Below are 25,836 nucleotides of genomic sequence, written 5' to 3'. Positions count from 1 at the left end.
GTAGCTTGAACCGTATGTGATCTGACGCAAGCTGAGAGGCGCCTGAAAGGGTGTGCAATTGCAACACCGCCCAGAGTTGTTGTTGCACCTGAAGAAAACATGCTGGAACGGGAAAAAAAGTATTTTGTGTGAACACGAATGTGCCAACAAAAAATAATAAAACAGCTTGACTGCCTGTGTGGAAGTATGTCATTTTGTGTGTATCTCCTTTTTTCATGACCAAACATGTTGTCATGAGATGATGTGACTGGTCAGTAATGTAGTGTTGAATCCTTCAAGAATCAGTGCAGCAATCTGAAGATCTTTAAACTCTTTACTCTTTGACCATTTAATTCTGGGGAACACGTGGATGAGAATACTGTACAGAAACAAATACTGCTCCTCATATCATTTGAATCCAAGTTAGTAGTCCAAGTGAGAACTTATTTCTAATTGAGAACATGTGAATTTGTATTTTTGGGTAAGAAATTATTTTTTGTTTTTTTTAAATAGTTAAAAACATTTCTTTTAATAAGCGAAAGAGATGCCGTTAGACATTAAGGCGAGTCATACTGTTATTTTACTGCACATAGGTACATTTTTTGTTACTAAATTAGACTCTTCATATTGACATGGTTTTGACAGGTGCAACATTTAAAACAATTTGCTACACAATTTCATAATAAACCAGCTGAAAATTGGGATTTTCTTTAAGAAAGAATTGTGAACTTTACCCAAAGTAGAATTTCAAGCATTATTTATTAATCAATGGGACTTTTATTCTGCATAGATGTTCAATTCCATGCATGCCTTTCGACACATATCACATTTTTGTGTGCAACTTTTATCTTATTTGGAGACATCACTTCCCTCCATACCTAAATCTCAAGAAGCAACAACTGCTGATCCCTAAAAGGTTTCAATACACAGGCTGATACAAACACACAAACACTGGTCTTCAAATCTCTCATCACTCATGTGCAACAAAAAATGATCCTACTTTCCACATCTATCTGTCAGGCACTTCTGTTCAAACATAGTCTTTCCTGTCATACCCTCCCCCACGGGGCGGAGTACGCCATTGGCTTGTACTTATTCTCTCTTGGTGGGCAGCTGCTGCAAAGCAATGCCCCGCCAATCAGGAGCAAGGCGGCCGCGCCCCAGCCGATGTAGAGCGAGGCCCCAATCTCGCTCTTCCGTGCGCTGATCAGGAGGGGGTTGTAGAAATCACGGATGACGACGCTGGCTGTCCAGGAGACGGGGATGAGGACCAGAAGGCCACCCAGGACAAAGAAGATTCCAGCGATGATCATCACTTTGGCCTTGGCTCCCTCGCCTTTGATGCAGTTGGTGTACTTGACGCCGACGACGGAGATCCCAAGAATCCCGAGTATGATGGCGAAGATCATCATGGCCCGGGAGGCCTGCAGCTCCTGAGGCAGGGCCAGCATGGAGTCGTTTATCTTGCACTGCATCTGGCCTGTGCTCTGGGTCACACAGTTCATCCACAGGCCCTCCGTGACGGTCTGAGCGGTGATGATGTTGGCACCGATGAAAGACGTCACCCTCCACATTGGCAGAGCGCATGTCACTATTGCAAAGATAAAACCAATGACTCCAAGAGCAATGCCCACGATCTCCATGCCCATCGACATGCTGGCTCTCCGTGTGATGACAGAAGTCAACTGAAATACTCCATGGATTTTCCAACAAAGCTGTCAGTAAAGATCCTCCTTCTCTGTTCAGGTGTCCCTGCAAAGTGAGAGCACCTGTGAGAGGGTGTGATGAAGCTATGAGATGCTGCCACGGAAACACATCCTTTATAGCTCAAGGGAGCGGGAGGAGTCCCCCGGTGATGATGTCAACTGAAGGCAGTGTTCACAAATTTAAAACACACCACCTGTGCACATATAATGGAGGAGGGGAGCTGGAGGCAGGGGGGAAAAGAGGGATGTGATGTTGGGAGGGTGTGTCTAAGTTTGGTGGGGGTTGGTCCCTGGTAAACCTCATCTCAAGGGAAGGCGAAGTTCTGTTTAAAATATTCACAAAAAAACAATTGCTATAGTTCCTTAAACATAAATACAGAGTTACATCATACATGCCATGGTTAACAAAGAGGTAGCTTCAGGCTACTTAGAGAGCTTGTTGCGAGTAAGCATATAAACACAAACACACACACACAATGGTGCAAAAACACGCTCAGGCTATAGACTTACTGTCTCATACTATTGAGCTTCGTTACTTCCTGGTTCCGGTCGTGTGGGTTTCTTAAACAGTGAGGATTCAGTGTTAGGAAAACAATCCCAAAAGCTCTGCTGGAAACCGGTATAACTGCACCCAGAGCTAATAGGAGCAGAGGGAAAACATAATAGGCCGATTCTCTGACACATTGAGCATACAGACAGCGTGATCTTCACAGTATCGGTTAAACCGGTTAAGCCCCAAGCCTGTTTTTTCAGGTCTCAGGCTCGAAAAGGACATTCCCAGAACATATAGGGGCGTTCACACCAAGTTCTTTTCCCACAATAGTTCATGAGAACTCAGTTCATGAGAACTCTTTTAGTTCTGATGAACTAAAGCAGATCGTGTTCACACCGGAATAAGTCCCTGAGGGAGGATTAGGCAAATGAAACCGCTGACGTCACTTCTTCTTCTTCTGCTTTGGGTTTACTGGCAGGCCGCAAACAACTTCACGGCGTATACTGCCACCCGGAGTCCCTGGCCAGAAGTCCCCGGAGTTGGGGACTGGCTTCAGTAGAAGCAGCTGGGACTCCCAGCAGCTTCTACTGAAGCCTTCTGAGTAAATCGCCAGAACACCGACACCTCCTCATCTCCACCGCTCCCATGTTTTCTTTTGTGTTGCCATAAGTTAGTCTCTCTGCGTTTGTGCGCTGGGCTAATGCTAATGCTAATAATGCTAATGCGAGGATAATAAAATGGCGGCTTCACAAAACTTTTTGGGAGTTTTACGGGGCGTGGTTTGCATTCCGCCCAGCCAATCAGACATAGGAACCTTTTTCTCCCACGAAAGTCCCTGCTCTCTAGCAGGGACGGAAAAGGGGGTAAAAAAGGTTCTGATTAACTAATTTAGTTCAGGGGGCTTTTTGGTGTGAACGCAAATATATCTGAGTTCTGATTAACTATTATGGGAAAAGTACTCCGGTGTGAACGTGCCAAATGACTATATCTTCACTTCTAAAAGGGGTAAATTAATAACCTTTTTTCTCAAAGCAATGATACACCTGTGAGTTGGATGTAGAAAAGTCAGAATAAATATAGATGTTTTTATTTTAAAGTAAATTCAGATTGAACATAGTAAAAAAATGTAAATTATAGTTTCTGTCCAAAAGAAACCCATTACATATAGTGAAAACCACCCTTGAATGATGGGATAGTAGACTAAAAGCTTTAGGAATCCAAACTATAACATATAATAAGTACCCTGTATCAAGATTGATGCAAAACAAGTGACATTTGACCTTTTTAGAGAGATTTAGAAAAAATAACCCACTTCTGGGTGGATTTTCCATATCTCTGGAACCCATCGGTCGATTTTGATGATTGAAACCTCTTTTGAACCGTTAGAGCCAATAGAATCGAGGGGAAGTTCCTGAATCCATCTAAACATGACCATTGGTGAATGAGTGATGCATAGCCAGAATGCCCAAAACCAGAAGCTCTCATACACTCTCGTAGCTCTCATAGCAGCTATATATGAAAACTACTCTTATTGACATAAATGTTATGATGGATTATCAGTAATCATTTTAAAGTGACACAGAGACATTGGATTAACCTTCAGCAGCGTTTACATGCGTTTTAATGCCATTGAACACAACTTTTGATCAGAAAACAGCAAAGGTAAGACGTATTTGCCGTTTTGGCCCCGTAAAGCTAAGTTTGCTTGCCTTCGCTGCCCTGAATCTGTGGAATCTCAGCTTTCATATGATATCTTGTTTGTGCAGATCCGATGAAGTATACAATATTTCTACCGTGAGTTATGTGCTAAGTTCGTTAGCACTCTTTCGCTTAGTGCTAATTCAGACGCTTGGTGTTAGAGTTGTGTTTTGTTTCGGTAAAAATGGTTCATATCGTCTGGTAGCTGAGTTTCTTCCCGTTAAGTGGGTATGACACATTCATAGTTTGTTAAATGTTAAGAAGCCCTCAGACGCTGTTTCTTGAAAGATGTTGCAAGAGCCCCCGCCCCCGGGCTTAACAGGTTAAAGGTCAAGAAATGGGAACTTGGCTTCAAAGATTTATTTAGTTCAGTGTTGATATTTTAGCCTGGAGGTACTTCAACCCCTAACCCCAACCCACAAGGGAAAAGTCCAAATATAAGAATGTATTTTCTGGGGAGCAAGAATGTAATCAGTACATGTCATGTCATTATGGTTTGTTTTTTATATATGGTCTCTTGTGTAATTGACAGTTTGACCTGTGAAGCTAAATAACATTGTGTGAGATTGCAAAAGACCCCCTTTGTCTGGGCAAATAAACAGGAAATGTACGGGAAATGGATTTAGTCATGTTTGTACCAAGTTGACAATTTGACCTGAGGAAAACACTAGGCGAATCATAAGAATGGTGACATTTTATCTTTTATGCATGAACAAGCTTAGCAGATTTCAAACTATCCCTCCTCTAGGTTTGACATTTATTTTGTACAAGTGGACGTGTTTGCCCCGTGGTGGCACTACAGGAAAGAGACTATTTAATAAACTAATATCAGGATTATTCTCCTATGGGCTATCAGTAATACATTACAAGTCAAGTAACTGTTTAGATACCTAGTCATGCATTTCATTAAGTAGCAAAAATCTATATTATTATTATATTATCCACATAAGAATTCAAGTCAATAGGATTACTAGTTATGAAAATATGTTATGGCTTGGTCTTGGTGGGGCAGATTAATTTACACCTCCATCCTTTAACAGGATTAACAAATAACAAACAAGTGCTGACGATTCATCAGTAACACAGTATCAAAGTGTAATGCAGTCATATTACACACATACTGTAAGGATGTTATTCAACTTCTGCTTTAACTGCTTGAAAGTGAATTAGATGCAATATAAAACAAGCAATATGTTACTGTGGGAGTTTCCTTTGTGCCGATTTCTGTTTACAATGCAAGCTTTGTAGAAATATGCTGTTAGGTTGTGGTGTTACGACTTCCACTTTCACACAGTACACATACATCCCAGATGGGCAGGAAAAATAGATGCACACATAACAGGTTTCAGCTTAACCTTGATTTGGTTTGCTACGTGAAGGAAATAAATCAGCAAACGTGGTATAATATATTTTTAGAAGAACAACGCTTTGTTATTTAAACCCCTGTTGGTTAACATTCCTCTTAATGTAGCCGTTTGTATTCATGTTAAAGTATACAGTACTATGGTATAGTGATTGCATAGTGTTTGTCATAACTTGGCTATTAGACCATTGTGCAGATCATAATACTTTTACTGTGAGCGCAGTGAGATCAAATTCAAGTCTAGTAATCTTTGTCACAGACACTAAGTAGACCGCAAATTAAAAAGCACAGCGAGAGAAGAGAGTAAAAAAGAATTTGGAGCAGAATTGATGAGGTGTAAAAAGAAAATGGGGCTGCAGTGGCTTTGATGTTTTTCGCACAGCATCCCTGACAGCTATGCTGCATTGGGACTAACACTTTTCCCATAATTTAATCCATGAATGTGGAGAGTCTACCTAGTTAACATGGAGGAAAACAGAAAATAACCATGTAGGAGCGAGCAGTGGTTCGTCTAAAGTGTGATTAAGTCTGAGTGGCTGCAGAGGTGACCTGTATTCCATCGGTGTACTCATACCTAAATAGTTTTCAGAGTAATGTAGTGTAGCATTACCATATTTGTTTACATCATTTTATCAGACAGTTGGCGGCAGACATACGGTATGAAGCAGCTCGGCAACAGTATTCCTTTCCCTGGTGGATTTAATATAACAAAAATTAAAAATGTCTGTATGTCCTTATCACAGTTAACCTGCATTGTTCCTTTTAAAAGTATCATAAAGGCACACATGTTCTCAAGAGCGCACACACACACAAGTAGACAGAAGAATGAAAACTAAAAATGTCTCTTTCCACACACACACACACACACACACACACACACACACACACACACACACACACACACACACCCACACACACACACACACACCACACACACCACACACACACACACACACACACACACACACACACACACACACACACACACACACACACACACACACACACACACACACACAGTTCTATGGAGGTCAAACTGCTGATTACAAGGAGGAGGTTTCATAACACTGTCCACTGCCAGAGTACACAGAATTAGACACACAGTCTGTGAGGCTTATGTTCTGTAATAAGGAGTGGGGTAAACACAAAACAGAATCACTCTGTTTCTTTCTGTGTACAGAAAATCTGTGTTTTGATAAAGATGTGACTGCATTGAACTGTAAAGGTCTAAGAGTTACAGGTTGACAGGCTTTTTACTATAACAAATTAGCAGAGGTATAACTTGAACTAGTGATAATATATCATGAAATAGGCAAGGCAAGGCAAAGTTTATTTATATAGCACCTTTCAACACAAGGCAATTCAAAGTGCTTTACAAAAAATGAAATACATTAAGAAAATGGCATTTAAAATCAGTCATTAAAAAGAAAAGATAATAAAATAAATATTAAAAGAAAAAATACATGGATAAAAGTTACAGTGCAGTTTAAGATATGAATAGTTCAATTAAAAGCGGCGACAAAAAGAAAAGTCTTCAGCCTGGATTTAAAAGTAGTAAGAGTTGCAGCGGACCTGCAGGTTTCTGGGAGTTTGTTCCAGATATTTGGAGCATAATAACTGAACGCTGCTTCTCCATGTTTAGTTCTGACTCTGGGGACAGAAAGCTGACCAGTCCCTGAAGACCTGAGAGATCTGGATGGTTCATAAGTTAGCAGTAGGTCAGACATATATTTTGGGCCTAAACCATTCAAAGCTTTATAAACCAGCAACAATATTTTGAAATCTATTCTTTGACACACAGGAAGCCAGTGTAAAGACTTCAGAACTGGAGTGATGTGATCCACTTTCTTAGTGTCAGTGAGGACTCGAGCAGCAGTGTTCTGAATTAGCTGCAGCTTTCTAATAGATTTTTTAGTGAGACCTGTAAAGACACCATTACAGTAGTCCAGTCTACTGAAGACAAGTTTTTCCAAATCCTGCTGTGACATTAGTCTTTTAATCCTAGATATGTTCTTTAGGTGATAGTAGGCAGATTAGTAACTGTTTTAATGTGACTGTTGAAACTCAGGTCAGAGTCCATGACTACACCTAGATTTCTGGCTTTATCTGTCATTTTGAACATTGCAGACTGAAGCTCAGTGCTGACTTTTATACGTTCTGCCTTGGCTCCAAAAACCATTACCTCAGTTTTATCTTTGTTTAATTGGAGAAAGTTCTGACACATCCAGTCATTGATTTGTTCAATGCACTTACTCAGTGTTTGAATTGGAGCATAGTCTCCTGGTGAAATTGTTACGTAAATGTGTGTGTCATCCGCATAGCTATGGTAACTTATGTTGTTGTTTTTCATTATCTGAGCCAGTGGTAGCATGTAGATGTTAAAGAGAAGAGGCCCCAAGATGGAGCCTTGAGGTACCCCACATGTCATATTTGTCAACTCAGATGTGTATTTACCTATAGAAACAAAGTTGTTTCTGTCCTTTAAGTAGGATTCAAACCAATTTAGAACTGTTTCCGAAAGTCCCACCCAGTTTTCCAGTCGGTCTAGTAATATGTTGTGGTCAACACTGTCAAACGCAACTAACAGAATATTCAATATCAAATGAATAGGCATGCCTGTCTATTTCCAATCAATACAAAATACCCATTTGTCACTCCATTTAAGGCAGTTTGTCAATATGGGTTTTCCTTGGTATTAGCATCAATGTGACTTCAAAGGCACACTATGGAGACCTCTATTACCTTGTGTACACACACACCCACGCACACACACACCCACGCACAGACACAGACCCAATTGACATAATCCCCGTTCCTGCCAATAGTTCCACATTATTTAATAATCGACAGGTGGTGCCTATATTCCAAGAAATACGGCAACACGCTGGCAAAGGCAGGAAGAAAAATTCCCCAAAAATGTTATTAGCGATGTTTTAATGAGAAAGGAAATGCATTTGTTAGACCTCAAGGATATGCACAATGTATTTTGGTGTGAACACTGTGTGTATTTGAGTGTGACGGAGGGGGTTTTCTTGTACACAGATGCTTAACTCAGCTCAACTTGTAGCCGCTGACTGAATCCTCCTTATGTAACTGTTTCATATTTCATACTCTTCTATTCGAGCCCCTCCGCCCGGCGTTAGAGGCTTGGTAGATATAAGGCACAGAAATGCGACAGACGTTTGGATAAAAATGAAGGCAAGGGAGGGGGCTGAAATTACTTTATGAAATACTCAGACGTGCACAAACTTGGGTCAAACTGCATTTAAAGGAACTTTCCATTGTCTGCTAAATTTAGATGTTACCACTCAGAGGAAATTATTTTAAAGGCATTTCAGCAAACTTTTCCATGACTGACTGCTTACCTAATTCGACCTGATGGCTGTTTGCCAGGTATTTAGGCGTTTTAAGTAGAACTTGTCTATGTGACGTGAGGTTATGCCTGTTATCATATAAAGACACAAGCAGGAAGAGGCGTAATATTCAAACCCTCTGAGAATATTGTTCAGCTGTCATGCTCATCACAGTCTGATCCCATTTGCGGGGATCAACGCCTCGGGAACATAATCTCACAATAATCTCTCTCTGTTTATAAACACAAGTATCCCAGTGTTTCAATCACATTTATTTTGTGTAAAAAGACAGAATGGACTCACATTTTATTTTAACGGAGCGACCCTGTCCAAATCAAAAGCAGCCCTTCTCCAAAACAGTAATATTGGCTATTTAATGCCTTTGTGTGAGATGCTCTCTCATCATTTTTTAGTCTTTATCGCCTGGGGGTTCACATTAAATCGTTTCCCCATATGCCTCACACAACAGCCAAAACACACACACACACTCACACAGACACACTCAGAACACAATCTAATCCTCCTTTATTGTCCCAATCCACATCTCCTTTCACAGGGCCGCAGGAGGAAGGCATTTATGCAAAACAGCCCCAGTGCACTAACATGGATACACACAGTCAAGTGCAATCACACACACACACACACACACACACACACACACACACACACACACACACACACACACACACACACACACACACACACACACACACACACACACACACACACACACACACACACACACCACACACACACACCACACACACACACACACACCACACACACACACACACACACACACACACACACACACACACACACACACACACACACACACACACACACACACACACACACACACACACACACACACACACACACACACACACACACACACACACACACACACACACACACACACACACACACACACACACACACACATTTTCTCTCCAATTGTGTCCCAGATGAAAAGGTGCCAATTATCACTGCAGTCTTACAAGAGATTTCATGGCTATCTCTGTATGCAAATTTCAAACTTGTTTGAAATAAATGCCTTTCCATCAAGAAAATAATTTGCTTTTTACCTCCCTCTATTTTTGTCACATGCATGCACAATCAGAAACACTCAAGCACACAAACACGTCAACACTGACAAACTATGAGAGGAAGCAGCAAAATAAATCTGTCCAAACTGGAAGTGATGAGACAGCTGTGGAGCGGCACGTTCATTTGTGAGTCGCCTGCAGAGACTCAGGGAGATGTGTGAGGTCTGCATGTAGTTAGAATATGCATGTACACAGGTGTGTTGTGTGACTTGAAAGGATTCATAGATTAAAATGTATTACAATAGGCTGAGAAGGTCTGCAGCAATCCTTTTCGGGTTGGAAAACAAGGCAATTAAAGGAGAGAAAGATGACAGCGTGCAGTCAGTTACAATCACAGCCAATTTTAGTGTCAGGAATTTCAATTTTAAATGACTGACGATTACAGTTTTCTCTCCACTGAGGAACAACTAAACTGAAAGTACAAAACATCAGGGACATTTTCCTGATTTCCAGCTGCAGTCACATTTTAATTATCATAAGCGTTTTAGTATTTTTCATCAGCCTCTGTTTGTCAGCCTGTTTACATGTTCTGTTTAACTTTGTGATTGATATTTAATAAGGGGGACTCCATAAGAGATAATGACTTTTTGCCTGGATTCACCTCATCAGTGTACTTGATGGAAACAGCTACCTTCCCTAATGTGTTGCACAGCTCCTGTGACTTCAGGAATATATATAAGATCCCGACAGCAGTGGCAGCTCTTTCCAGTCCCGTACATCAGCAAATCACACTCTGGAAATACTTTTCTATTACAGCTGACAAATATAACTCATGTCGGGATTTCCTACACAGCAAAACAGACACAGTTCCTGCAGCCAAACGCTCCTCTCCTTCATCTTCTCCACCCCTGTCAGCTTTCACATCTGTGACAAACCTCTCCTGTTCTCAAATCTGTGAGATCTCAGCCACTGACCACGCCAGCCTGGTTGCAGAGGACGTGAGAGGATGCCCAATACGGTCGTGATCTCTACCTGAATCACACAGCCCCCAGCACTGCTCAGAACAAAACTGCAAAAGGAAATTGCGAGAAATTGCAAATTCAGCCTTGATGTGAGCGGCCCTCCACCCCAAACTTTTAGTGTCATGCATGGCCTCAAGCAATCTGCATCTCAAGTAAACACAGACCCATTTCCCAAAAGTTTTGAAACATGTTAGCTATGAAACTTTCCTTGACTACAGCTTGATCTACACACTTGAATTCAGCTAATCCAATTTCAAAGTTAAACATAGCACCCAATCTAATCCCATTTAACACAAGCTTTCAGTTTAACATGTTCACAGATATGGAATTGGTCAAATTAAAAGCAAATTGGTGGATGTATGTGGTAAACAATTTGTTTAGGCAAAAAAAACGATGAATGTATGAGCCTTTCTCTGCTAAGGAAGATGAATGTCAGGCACAAACAGTGCGGGCTGGTTGGTTGAAGTGTGGGAGGTGTTACAGTAAGTTTCAGGATAAAGTTTTTAACAGTTAAGACAGGTCTGCTGAAAAACAATAAAATATTAAGAGCTCATAAATATCTTAACTCTGCACTTGTTCTTTAAAGCCCTAACTGAGGTGACAGGGAGTTTTACTTTGCTTTAATAAACTCAACTAGATGATATTAAATGTAAAAGATGTTGCTCTTTATGCAGTGTTTTCAATTTGAATGCGTTTGCTATCAGCTTTCAACATGGTAGCTTTTAGCTCAGATATAGCTTATTAACACACCATAATCATTTTATGGGTTTCTAAGTATACAGTAACAGTTTTTTTGGAATCAGATAATGCATTTGCAGTTTAAATTACTCATGGTTTTAGTTAGAAAAATAATAAAAAGCATATTGCAAATATTGTGAAGAAAACCCTTTGATGTTGTGATAAAAATGATGAAAGATCTTTCAGCACTCGAGGGTTAGACACAAGGCCAAACCCATCTGAGGGTTTCAGACAATTTCATAATGACCTTTACATCACACAAAAAGAGTTCCATCTGCTGGAAAAATTGAAAGCTATGAAGCACAAAGCCTGAAGTGGACAATGCAAAGTGGGCAATTGTAGATCAGGGAAGATCACATTTAACACGGTCAGGGTACACAAAATAATCGTAATATGTTTGCAACACAATTGTTGGAAGCAGCTGCTGCACAGTAGTTTAAATTTAAGCATTTTATTCTCAGACCAAGCAGTGCATGAGGCACAGATTCTCCGGGCCATCAACACATTTTTATCAAATTTCTTATTCAACTCAGGCCTAGACTACTCTAACATTCATGAGCAAATGTTTCCAGACGCTGAACTTGCAAAGTTATATTCATGTTGTGCAACAAAAACAGCTTCCCTTTCATGTTTTGATCTGTCACTTCAGAGGAGAGGCACTCAGCGATATAAGGTTGTCAAAAGGTGATGTCATATCTTTTGAAGAAGGTTAAAACAAAGTGACACTGTCTGAAAAGATGGTTTTACATTGCCTGGAGTGTTAAAGAATGAAATGTTTAAATATTGCAATATGCACATAAATATACACAGATACTCCAGTTGCTCTACTTCTGTTGTATCTGTAACTGCTCAAAAATGGTTGTCGTGTTAAACCACATTTGTTTTTATCGTGTTTAAACACAAGCATGGCCAAATCAACAAGGACTAAAATCTTCAAAAACTTCAAGACATATGTTACAAATGCTGTTTCTTTGTAATTAAAAAGCAGGCTGTGAATGCCACTGCAGTGGGGTTGCATTAGGTCTAAATATGTAGGTCAGTTCAGATGGATGAGAGCAACTCTCTTAGAGCTTTACATCAACCAGACAGTGAGAGTCCTGAGAGCCACTCTCAACTTTTCACTGATACACCACTAGATGTTTTTGCACAGCACTATTTCCTTTCAAAATTCCTTCAAAGTTTTGTGTCTATGGATGGTTGAAACATGTAACAGTTGAGGAGCATGCAGGAAGAGATTCACAGTAAGGGAACAATACAACTTGCAAAGCAGAAGATGTCAAAGGGCCTTCAGACATCTCATCAGCATCCTACAGTACTTTGGAAAAGGCCACTGCTGCTTATGCCTAAGAGTGACATGACAGCAGGCCCCCCATGTGCACATCCCTTTGAGTCAAAGCCAAAGTTATTTCCTTTGTTGGAGTGCAGCCTCCACATTTGTGCCCCTGTGGTAGCCTTTCTGGTTAAAGAGACCTGAACACTTAGAGAAAGTATCCTATTATCTCTGGTACGAGAAAAAAATGGTGAAGTTGGACCACCTTGATAAACCAGTGTAATGAAGCCATAAAAGACTTTGCATAAAAGTAATCATCATGAAATCAGAAGGAAATCCAGCAGAGCTTTGATTAGATGAAGACAGAGTGCTTCCCCCCGACTGCCACCATCAATGAGAAATGGATTGAGAGAGCGGCTGTGATGTGGGCCGCTGTCAGATGCCAGAGCTCCCTTGATCCTGTGTTCATGATGCAGAATGACAAACAGTTGGAGAACGTCCTATAGATTCTTCTTAAAGTGTTGATCTGCTTCCCAGCATAGCTCAATACAGACCCTTTGTGACAGAGATGATTACAAAGTACAAAGCCCCATTTCATTTTGTTCACGTTTCCTGCTGATTTGGATGATTGAATAGTGGGAAGGTGCAGTCTGTACATCCTGATGGGCTTTTGAAATCATGCATGATGCATTCAATTCAAAGTAGAGGTTACCAGCCACCTACATGCACAACATTTGTCACACAATCATGTCTCGTTATACAATTTTAGGGTGAAAAAATCTGATGCATCTGCGCTCTCGCTTTCTGTTCTCTAATAGAGGGTGATTCATCAATAATTGGTTCAGTCTGAATCAGTCTTGTTAGTGAATTTGTTGCGGTAATGATATCTGTGTGAGAGTTATATATTTACTCCGCAGAGAGACCGCTGTGCTCCATCTGTGCTCCCTTTAATCTAAACCCCGTCCATCGACCAACGGTACAGGTGTGTATGCTTTCTCAACATTTGAGCACAATGTTGCACGCACCAAACTAATCCAGGATTCATTATGCATATTCTACTTATGAAAGCAGAACCATAATTACTCATCGACGTGGCAGCAGAACATTGCCTATGAATCATGTGTTTTGTAACTAGCTCTTTGTCAAGCAAATCAGAACATCCTTTTTATAAACAAATGTGCGGCAACATGTTCTTTTTGAAAACGGCTCGAGTGAACATAATATTCAGGTCGGTGATGTACACAGAATAACTGCAGCCCTTTTCTGTTGTTCCTCCTGATGTTACTTGTTTTCAAGGTGTATCCTTCCTTTAAAGCACCTACATACTGGGCCAGTATTCATTTTCAAATGGTACACCGTGTAATTTATCGATTCATCTATTTCTAAAGTCCTCCTCCACTCAAAAGAACGTGTTCATTTCATATTGTTACATAACCTGTATGTTTGAGCTTTATTTTGCAAAATGATGTACTGTACAGTATGTACAGTGTTTGACACTACAGTAACTAGAGGGATATATATATATATATATAATCATCTGATGAAGAGGGAAACTTTACTCTTCTCTCCTTAATTAAATCTTTTAACATATATATATATATATATATATATAAAAGTCTAATTTTGTGACATCAGATGCATTTTATTTGTATATTTGTGGAAACATAAAGGTTTTAGTGCGAGTAAACAGCGGACTTTGCAGTGAAGTAGGAGATATCAGTAGGAGTTTATCAATCCAACATCAATAGTATTTGATATATTGAACAATTTGCTATATTAAACATTTTTGGATAATGGATGGGTTGCCATTTTACAAAGTAAATGTTGATAAAACATTTCAGAAACAAATGATCTGCAATGAAGAAACTAATGATCTGCTAAGTACGTGTGCAGTGAGGTGTAGCAGCAACACATTGACCTATAGAGTCCTTTAATCTAACCAAATGATGCTGAGAGTCACAAGCTCGGATTGACTCCACATCTCTGCCAATGGACTACAAATTCACTTTTATCCAACAGTTACTGCTTTTGGCACAATGTATCTTTCCACTACTTCCTCTCTTACTGCACTCTTCAAAGGAAACATGTCCTCCAGCTATAGAGCAAATCTTTGAAACAACTGCCCTCCATCTGCATTCTTGATATGTGAGTTGATGTATGAGTTATCTTTGCGAGTATTTTCCATTTCAAATGCTCCTCATTGTTAAAGCTGTCACACATGAAGTCCTCGGGGCTCAGTTTGCTCAGCAGTTAACATATACCAGCGGGGTCCTGGTTTTATGTCTGTGCTATTTGTCTCATGTCATCACTCAGCCCGTTTTTTATTTGTCTCACTCTACTGTACACTGTCAAAAAAGAAAAGAATAAAGGCTATAAGTTAGCTGCCTCTTGTGCTAAAACATTCAAAGTTAACATATTGGACTTGCTGAACTGTCTTTTCAAACAAGGCCTTCAAAAAGATACTGCGGTCTTTTCTGTTCCCTCTCTATTACTGTCATGCTCTACAAGAACCCTGCATTTAGCACTGTCAATGCCGCTGTAAGCACTGACCTTTTAAAGCCCATTTCCAATCTGTGGATCTGTATCTTCAGTGGTTAGTGTGCATGCCTCGTGGAGCAGAAACTCTATCCCCCAATAAAGCAGAGAAACGGCACGACAGCCAATCTCAAGATTGTGTTTACTGTGCACTTTATAATCTGTGGTCACAAACATTTGGGGTGATTTATGTTTATACTTTGTTGTGCTCTAGATTTATCAAAAAGTATGTGGTCAAAACTTTAGGCTGAACTTAAATGAAATAAAAGGATTATTTATGACATGAGTAAACATATAACAATGTTGACAACCAATTTATAGATTAAATCATTTATTTTCTGGTTTCAGCTTCTGGAATGGGAGAGCTCATTTATCATTGTAAATGTATCTGTATCTTGAAGTTTGGTCTGCAGGAATAATGTTTTTTTAGCGCAGCGCTAACAATGACTATATTGTTGCAACACAGTCTCACGGCATTTCGTGTTATAGTCACGAAATTAATCTATTGATTCGTGTTCACCACCACGATTTTGCCATTTTTTTCGTGTCACACAGAACGATTTTAAAAGCAATGTAAATAATAACAAATTAGAAGGAAAAACAGATTAAAAAAAATACAGATTTCAGTATTCTGACACAGAACGATTTTAGAAGCAATGTATTTCTATTGGTAGTATGTTTCGTGCCTGCACCAAATAATAACAAATTAGAAGGAAAAAAAGATGACATAAAATACAGATTTCAGTATTCTGAGGCTCTGAGCCATTTCTTTTCCTCACTGACGGCAAAAAAACTCAGACATTATACAATTTAAAATAAAAGGGATAGGCTTAGGGTAAAATATTGAGTAAGAACATGTTTTTATGAACCACACAGCTTCTGGTCTTCCAAGACCCGACTGGACAAAAAGACGTGGTGCAGGCACGAAACATAATAGAAATACATTGCTTTTAAAATCATTCTGTGTGACACGAAAAAAATGCGAAAATCGTGTTGGTGAACACGAATCAATAGATTAAATTAATTTTGTGACTATAACACGAAATGCCGTGAGACTGGGTTGATTGTTCAGTTCGTCCACCATTTTGGTCCAAACTGAAATATCTCAATCATTTTAAAATGTATGGCCATAATGTTTGGTACAGACAGATCCCCAGAGAATAAAGATCCACTAACTCCCTCCTATGACATCAATTGGTTGACATTTGTGGTCCAGAGTAAAATGTCAAACTTTCAGATTAATTGCCAATAAATCGCTTTTAGGTATTACTTGTTATGACTTTAATCACTCTAATTTACTCTAGTGCTAATTTTTCACCAACTTCTTGAGAAACGAATGACATTACTCACATCTATACCTGCTCTTTATAGTCATTAGCAAATGTTAGCATGCTAAACTAAGATGCTGAATGTAGTGAATATTACTTTATAAACACGCACATGTTAGCATTATCATTGTTAGCATTAAGCTCACAGCACTCTTGGGCCTCAGGACAAACTCACATTGCTATTTACCATTTTCTGACATTTCCTAGATTTAACTAATCATTTATTAATCAAAATAAAAGAGAGAAATTAATCATCAACCACAGCATTAGTTTAGGAAATGCAGTTTTCCTGCTGTGATTATCGTCTCGGCTCCGGCTCCCTCTGTGCCTCACGAAGTGCAGTTTTCTTTCGCAATGCCAGCCTCTTGTTAATGTGACCATGCCTCTGTTTACATGAACACTGCACCTCATTGACCCGTTTGTGTTTTCTATCTTTCTCACCTCTAATTCCTTTCTCTCTCTCCCTGCTCCCCTCCTGTCCTGCTATTAAATGCGTCTCCCTGTTGCCCCTCAGCTCTTAGCACTCAGGTACACTCATTATATTGCAAGGCCAGCTGGTAATTAGAGGTATTTTAACAAGCTTGTGAATTGCTCCCAGTCCCACCCCTCTACACCTCTCTCTTTCTCTCCAATTCCCAACGCTCTCCCCCCTTCAGCTTCACCATTTTTCTCTAGTCCCGGTCTCTCTCGTGTCCCAATTTCACATTCGAGCTTAAATCAGATAAACACCACGGATTGAGAGTGGCTGAGCCTAAGCTTCTTTCTATCCTCTTCTGACTGTTCAATTAGCATGCTACTTTCGCGCTTCTGCAATTAAAAACAGAGGTGGGAATTGTCCAACACATCCGCAGTATTTCATGTCACATTTTCATTTGGCTCACTTCAGCCTATCAACACTGTTTTGGCCACCTTGCTCCTTGTTCGATCTGATCTAATCTAATCGCCCGGTGCTGTTCTAGTATTTGGCTCATCATCATCATGTCTCCCCTGACTAATCCCCCCCCCCTCATCTTCCTGTGGCTCCTTCATCATTCTGCTTGCTATGCCGCTCACACAGACCTGTCTTATTAAGGTGGAGAGAAGGAACAAGAAGCTTCCCCCTCTCCTTCCTTCCAAGCCTTCTTCCTCTAGTTTGCTCTGTGCTTTCTTTCATTTTATCCTATGCTTTTTCACCTCGCAATCGTTTACAAAACCATCATGTATTTAAGAGCAACCACACTTTAAGTTTCACAATGTGCACATATTGTCCAGATGGCGAGGAAGCTGAAGACCTGAGCTGTTGTCATCAGCAGATTTGAGAATAAGAAAAAACAGAAAAGAGAGTGTGTGTGTGTGTGTGTGTGTGTGTGTGTGTGTGTGTGTGTGTGTGTGTGTGTGCCCACAAGTCACTTATTGTTCAACTTTGTGGCAAACGAATAAATTGCAAAATACAGCAAAATCATCGAAAACATATTTTCAAACTGACTCTCTCCTTCTCACACACACTCAAGCACACACACACAAACACACCTACTGAAGTGTCCTTGAGCTAAACATTGTATCTCTACAAGCTCGAGGGAGCCTGTTCAGCTCTGAGCTTTCCACTCTGACCTTTATGTGCAGGGAAACATATTAAAAAGTTTCCCTGCAGGAGTGAATAAACCCTTCTCAGTTATATTAAACCTCACCATCACGAGTGACTGTAGCTCCTGTGTATCCAGCCGTTTGGAGTCCGATGATCCAGATGTGTGTTGAACCTGCTTTTGTTGCCTTTTGAGCTAAACCGACAGATCCTGAGCGGCTCGATTAGCTTGGCCTCTGTTTCACATGGGAGACCTCAATTAATTTAGGCTGCTTGTCCAGGGCTGGTTGCCATGCCGATTGGTGATCAAATCACACTGTTGCTTTTATAACCTCTGTTCTTTTCATTGCTGCCGATATGCTACATTTAGCCCGACAGGGCGGCGGTTATTGTGTTTCTCGGTTTCTATTTGCTGTGACGGACAAGATGTTCTCTTGGTAATGCTGCTCATTTCTTTTATCCTGGGAGGATGAATACTGTAAAGTGAAGCCAAACACTAAAAGAGAAGAGATGAAAACAAGTGATTTTTCTCACCCCTAAACCACAGTTCTGTTCATTGATGAGCTAATTGTGGGCTCATTATTTTCAGATTTTATTTTTCAAAACAAACTATCAGTGGGGAGATTGGATCAGGGTTTAAGCGTTTAGTTTAGTGTAATTTTCTTTTTAATGAAGCATTCTGCCGCACAATCATCGTATTTGCCTTTTCTCTACATTTTCTCTTGCTTTTGATTGCGTGAAGAGTGTTGTGAGCTCTAAAAGAGAGCCCAATTTCCTGTAAACAGTGAACGGTGTCTTCTTGCAGACTTAAACACAAGACAATTTGTCATTCAGGGATTGCCATAAAATCCAGGTAGAAAGCATTCCAAGGAAATATCGCAACATTTTATAAAGTAAGTAAGATGTGATGAACATATTTCATTTTACGAGGATCTATTGGATCTATTCCAACTGTTCATCAATCCAGATATGGCGCAGGTTGCCAGATACAGTTGTGAGAAAATCTCTTAACACAATGGTATAAAATCTGGCACACTGTGTCCTGCCTCTTTTGTGTCAGCTTACAGTTGTCATTAGCTAAAACTCTTACTTCAAGCCATTACGCACATTCAAAAATATGTTTATTTTTCAGTGAAGTCTTCTGTTGATACAAGGAGGTATCATCATCATGTGTGTGTGTTGTATCCCCAGAAATGGTATTATGATGTGTTTTATTTATGGTTTAGCCTCTCTTACTTTCTGTCACTACTGGCAGGTCACAAAGATAGCAGTATGGGTGCTTGTTTTTCGGTTACGGCGGGATGGCAGAAGTGCTGAAGATGAAGTTGAGGGCAGAGCTAATGGTCATTAAAGGCCCCAGTGTATCTTGTCCTTGTCAACATGAAATATAACCTCTCTCTGTGTGTGTGTGGCAGTAGCTGTGTGTTATTGTTGTGGGCCCTGGTCGTCTGCTCACCTCTGAAAGCCGGATTCGTGTGTAGCCACCGCAGCGGATCATTGGGAAATTTAATTACCCATCTGAAAGCTCTTTCAATCAGACAGATTACCCGCTATGTGTGTGTGCCCCTGTGTTTGTGAGTGTGCACCGGGGTGTGTATGTGCATGTTTGCCGGTGTATACGGCTGCTGCGTTTGCGTGTGTTAGCTCAGGCTGCCCACTGAGAACCGCTCCTGGGAGCCGGAGCGCAGAGAGGCAGCGAGCGCGGAGAGAAACAGGTTTTTTTATTTCTTTCCCACACAAGTGAGAGTAAGATTAATGGCGGGTGTTTGATCGATTTCCGACACGCAGAGACAGATTTCTCACAAAGGAAATCAAAAGAAAACTGAACCTTTGATATTATAAACCCCGGACACAGTTTTATTTTATAAAAGCGCTTGATTCCATACCTTTGGCAAACAAGATAAGGCATTTGTAATGTACAGTTGGATGGAAAATTAAACACTAATCAGTCTGTTATTGAGGTCGTAGCACTATATTCTTTATTATTGAGCTGCAGTTTAAAACTCCTCCCTGGCTTTCCTTACCCATTCTGCTCAGACCTAATCCCTTAGTCATGTGGACTGACGACATGATGTGTTATTTATTTTTCTCAACTGGACCAAATCATTCCTGTGATTATGCAAAAACACAATACAGGCAAAGTGTTCAGTTCCAGTGCAACAAAGACAGTACGGAGGCCGGGGAAAGGGATTTAGTATTTGTGTGTTCGCTTTCAACACCAGAGATCCGCGGCCATATGTACAAACAATGTGTCTGCAAAAAAGATAATGAATATGCCATTGCCCTACAAAAAATATTGTGTTTGTATTACAGACACTGCAAATCAGACAGACATATGCAGTATGATACTTCCGCAAATACATGTTTCTACAGTTTTATGTATAGTCAAAGCTCTTAATTTAACTTTATTGTGTATTTACTTTGGATCCATCATTTATCTGTGTTTATGTTCTTGTTATGATGGGATTTATGATAAAGTTGATTCCAATACTTTAAATTAATTGTGAACGACCCTTCTGACGTTTAATAATGGAGATTGATATGTTGCCACCAAATGTACTCAAATCATTACCTAACCATTACAAATTAAAAGTCTCCTAAACTTAATAGCTTACAAAGTTTCTAAACATCAACCTTAAACTTTAGCCATACACGCGGTCACATCCTACTAAACTGATAGATTTTAACACTGACTTTCAAGGCCATAGCATGATTCACATCATTTTAATATTCATTGCATCATCCACTAAGCCCAGCTGTATTGGAAAATCTACATTTGTTATGTTTCCCGAATTATTCATACAGCTTTTTCCCTCCCCTTTGTTTCCTGCTCTGAGCTAAAGAGAAAACATAATGTTTGTAGCACAGCATGTCCCGAACATTATTTACACCATTAAAAGGTAGTTTTATTTACCTCCGCTCACTGGTTGCCAGCTATTTTAAACCCGTGTTTCTGATTGTTTTGAAACCATTTAGCAGCACAGGTTGACCTCCTGCTGCAGAGCCAGTCGGTGCCTCAACTCCACAGGGAGGATGGTTTTCTAAAATCAAAGACAAAAGGTGACCAGGTTTTTAGGAGTCAGAGCCCTGGAGCTTTGGAAAAGTCTGTAGAACAAAAGTAAAAGCTGAAAAAAACCGATTTATTTTATCAAAAGGTATCTTCATGAGCAGAGGCCTGTACGACGAAGCCGGATGTTTGCTTAGCGAGGTAACTTCAGGGTTAACTCTGGGTTTCCGGTCCTACGACGCTGGTTCTCTTCTTACCGGGGTAGATCTCCATGGTAACTTATACTGAATGGCAAACCTGCTCCGGAGCAGGTTTGGTTCCAGGATAAGAGATCAACTCAGTGAAAGCACCGCGTGCTGACCAATCAGAGCTCAGTGTGCGGAGTTTAAAGCTATCAAGTCATATTACAGGATAAAGGAAATACAGAAAAACTGCCGTTGCAGGAAAGACGGCCGGCAAAAATCCACTGTGTGAACGTGAAAATGAATAGAATATCCCCTCCCATCTTCAGAGCAATCTGACTATTATAACATTAGCGTTAAGAAAACGTACTTAAATATCTGCCACAACATAAGTAACCGGATCAGAGTAACATTAAGTACAGTCCGCGGCACTGTGAGTGCAGATGTGTCCCATTATCATTCATATCATATCACATCATAATGTATCATATATTTCCTTATCTGAGTCAGCTTCTTGAGCCGTATCTGGCCGTGCAACACTCACAGTGTCACATACTGTATGCAGAAGTATTATTTTAAGCAACACATTAAGTTGACGAAACACTCGAGTCAAATGTAATTAAAGTCAGATCCACTCATGTCTTAGACGGGGCAGTGATTTCATAAACCTGTTAATGTACGCATTCAAACGCTTTTTCTTTTACCAGCTGTATTCACCTTGCAGGTGCAGCTATGTGGCTTTTATCCTGGATAAAGTGTTTGAGTCATGGATGTTTAAAGTTGAACTTCTTCATATTTGTCTAATATTATAGTTTACCGAGTTGATAACCAGCGTCATACTGTAGGACTGCTTAGCGAGATCGGGTTTGTTTTGGGTTAGTTAAGCCAGATAACTCAAACATATCCAGGGTATGTTGAACTGGATTCGTAGTACATGCCTCAGATCTCTTCAGTGCTGTGAATTTGAGAAGCTATTTGTCTTTGATTCTTCGTACAACTTTAAAACATTTTTTTTTATATTATAGGTTACTTAATTTACCTGTAGATATATTCAGTTTATTCATTCATTTATGTAAGAGCTACAAAAATGAAAACATTATGCAGTATTTCATTTTATTATTATGATTATTGTGAATATTATTTAAGCGGAAGAGTAATAGCAGCACTGTGTCTTTTATTTTGTCTTAAGTCGTTTTCTCAAAAACTTTTAATTAGGCTTCCATTAAACGTGGAGGACAGACAAACCTTAAAAGAAGAATAGTTGATTACACATTTCAACTTACAAATAATGCACTGTTTTGTTGTTTTTGTTTTTTAATCCAGTGTATTTATAGTTGGGAGTTGTCAATCAAGCATGTTTGTTGTGGTTTTGTTTTGAAGATTTCTGTATTCTCCTATTATTGAGCTTAATTAAAACTTTCCCTGGCAGGGGATTGTAATAATAATAATTACAGGGTAAACTAGACAAGGACAATATTGCAAGTGGAAATGAGAAACAATTGATATGTGCAGTACCCAAGCGGTTATTCATCACCTAAAATGTAATGACAGGAAAGATGCTCTTTGGTGTGACATCCATTGATCAGCATTGGTGTAGAAGTGCAGTTTATCATTTGATTGATAGTGGGAGATTTTATGGAGGACACAAGTTGATCAATATCTTTGCACTTCAACAAAAAGGTCTTCTGAGGTTTTCTTTCAAGATTAAAAGATTTATCTGACAGCAGACTGACAGTGTTGAACCATGAGCTGGTGCTTTAATGTATAAGCACACTCTACTGTATGGCTCTGATTGAGTGAGCAAGGTAGGTGTTCAATCTTACTCAAGGACACTTTGACAGGACACACTGTGGTTTGGAAACAGTTTGGCAGCAGCAGGATTTGTTGATGTGAAGTTACTTAGTCTGGCCAGGAAGCAGACAACGTCCACAACGTCCATGTGAGAGGAGATGGAACGGACAAGCGGCACCACGATAACAAAATAACTTTGCACTGTCACTGGATGGACCACGAGCAGAAGAAACTCAGGAATACCAAATATCTTCGCTGTGGCTGACTGATCTACAGTTTGCATCCTTCTGTTGCCTTGGGCACACACAGAAACAGTGCAGATCAGAGAGTAAGCTAATGCGCAATGGTGCAACAAGATTTTAAACAAGATTGTTCATGACTTCTCATTTGGACTCGTTGATAACATACCATCATCTTGTGACAGTGAGAGAAATACAATCAGAGCAGTTTGATTTAATGAAAGATAGCAACAAGACATGATTGACAAAAAAAGTTTTGGTAAAAATGTTGACTACTGATCTGAGACCATCGGGGAGAGAAAACACAATTGCACTGAAAATGTTCAACTGATGTTATAATAGTGAACCATTTTTAATCTTCAAATTATTTTGTATTAAAGAAACATATTTTAGTGCTCACAATTAACTGAGGCAATGATAAGCAGAAGGCTCTCAAAGTTAATGAGGTTCATCGTTAATAATTTGATGCCACATTTAGAATATCCCCTTTTACAGCTCTGGAGAGCTCCAAAACTCCTGGAGGTACACTTACCCCAGTTTGGGAATAGTGGAACTAGATACAATACGCTCTTCAGCACAGAGGGAAAAACCCTGAAAAGATCCAGGGGCCTCATTTCAGTTTCTGACACACGTGTTGTGCTTCCATAACAGCTCGATCCAAAACGGTGATTCGTGCTGCCGCTAACTACTGAAATGGATTGTTTTTCCCAAATTTCCACACTTTATTTTTCTCAAAATGTCAAAAGTTCAACTTTTATAAGGTTGCCTGCTGAGCCGCTGCTTCCTCCGAGAGGAAAAAAACAACAAGGGTGTAGTAGCTTTACTGTATGTTGATACTGCAAGCTTATATGATGCCAACATGTAGCAAAAGCAGCCTTCTGCAAGATGGATGCATAAAAGAGGGAAGACGGATCATTACTCATTCATTAAGATTAGCAATTCACTTTCACAAGCAACATTTTCTCAGAGAGGGTATTCAAACCAAAGGACTTGTTTCTGAAACATTTTTGTAGCGGTCATCCACTGCAATCACCAATAAAATCAAAATATTTTATGAAAGATGAGCCCACCATCGACAGTGTGACAGCAGTCTGGCATGAGCGAGTGCTGTAATAGAGACAGAGCAGGGAACTATTAAGAGATGGATATTATAGAAATATTATTGTTCAGAACATGCACTGTTGCATAAGTCAACTCTTTGATTCTTCCAACTTCCAACTTAGAGAAGTACAGAGGCTATCTTTCAGCTTTAACCAGTATGCAAATGTGCGACTGGGAATCTCGTTCTCTTTTTCCTGCATAAAAACATGCTTGTTCTCGTTCACGCCTGCATTCATTTCGCACTTACACTTGAATTAATTTGTCCTTCAAACTGGAGCGCAGAATTCCTTTAATTCGTATACAATGACATATTTGCATTGTTTTCCATTTCCATATTCACATCTTTTATCCGGTTTCCATAATTATGACTTGTACAGTAGCATATTCCCTTGTCAATATTCATGCCATTGGCGTCTGCCTGCAGCTCCGCACTACTATAGGAGGAACTGCAAGTGTAATGAGTGGACAGTGGTGTTGAAATGACAGCATACTCTAATGGTATGTAAATGTTTGTGTTTGTATGAATTATTCTTGTACAATATTTATGCACAGGCCTCCTGCTTTAGTCCACAGTCCCTTCACATCCTATCTGACCCACAAGAGTCAGTTTGCATATTATCAGTGTTTGTTGCTGTTGTACATTTTAATGATGTACAGTCAGGACCAGTCTTATTTCAGCCATGGAGTTTGATGCTCAGTACGGGTGAGTCACATCACTGCTGGTTCCCGTCTGACACGGTTAGCTTCTCCAGCTCTGCCGCGGCACACTTACATCTTGGTTCCCGACATCTAGAGCTTTATGGAGTTAAAATAAGAAATGTTGACTTGTGACCGATGTTCAGTGGATGAAACGGGGGAAATTAGGCCTAAAGAGGTTACAAATTCAGAATTAAAATGGCAGATAAGATAAAATACATCATTTTGTGTAGAAGAAAAGCAATTATTGATCCTCTTCTACCTTGTTATTAAGTGTTAGCCTTCACATTGCTATTAGTAAGGCCTGCCACTTTGATCCTAATAAAAAATGTTTAACGCCAACACATTTTCAATTGACTATCAAGTGTTGTGCTAACTTTGATGATCCAAGGTGATACATTGTTATGACTGTCAAAAGCTCTCTCCCTCAAAATGTCCTTTTGGAGCAAGCACTCTCCCAACCAATGACATAACAATCATCCACCAGGTGCACTAGTTGGTAATAACAATAGGAATTGTGAATATGGTAAATATGTTGAACGTCAGTAATGTAGAGCATCACAGCTATTATTAAAAATAGTTGTCAAAATACAGATACAATACTGAACAAAACACAGCTTAAAAACACTGTACTACTATGTATTCCCTTCAGTGGTTTGTTACACAAAAATATTCACTTTGTAATTTGTCACGGCCCACATGTGTCTGTCTGATCTAGAGTCGGA

General features: G+C 39.8%; 1 protein-coding gene and 1 pseudogene across 1 annotated transcript in view; one reads left to right on the top strand and one right to left on the bottom strand.

Moving 5' to 3' along the window:
- LOC117490176 (reticulon-4 receptor-like 1) overlaps positions 1-25,836 on the top strand; it is an 82,460-nt gene that overhangs the window by 20,924 nt on the left and 35,700 nt on the right. The gene's annotated exons all lie outside the window — the stretch shown is intronic.
- Positions 296-1,821, bottom strand: LOC117490178 (annotated as a pseudogene).

Source organism: Trematomus bernacchii, unplaced genomic scaffold (genome assembly GCF_902827165.1).
Source record: "Trematomus bernacchii unplaced genomic scaffold, fTreBer1.1, whole genome shotgun sequence".
NCBI lineage: Eukaryota > Metazoa > Chordata > Actinopteri > Perciformes > Nototheniidae > Trematomus > Trematomus bernacchii.
The sequence above is the reverse complement of the archived record's forward strand: the minus strand, read 5'-3'. Positions and strand labels throughout refer to the sequence as shown.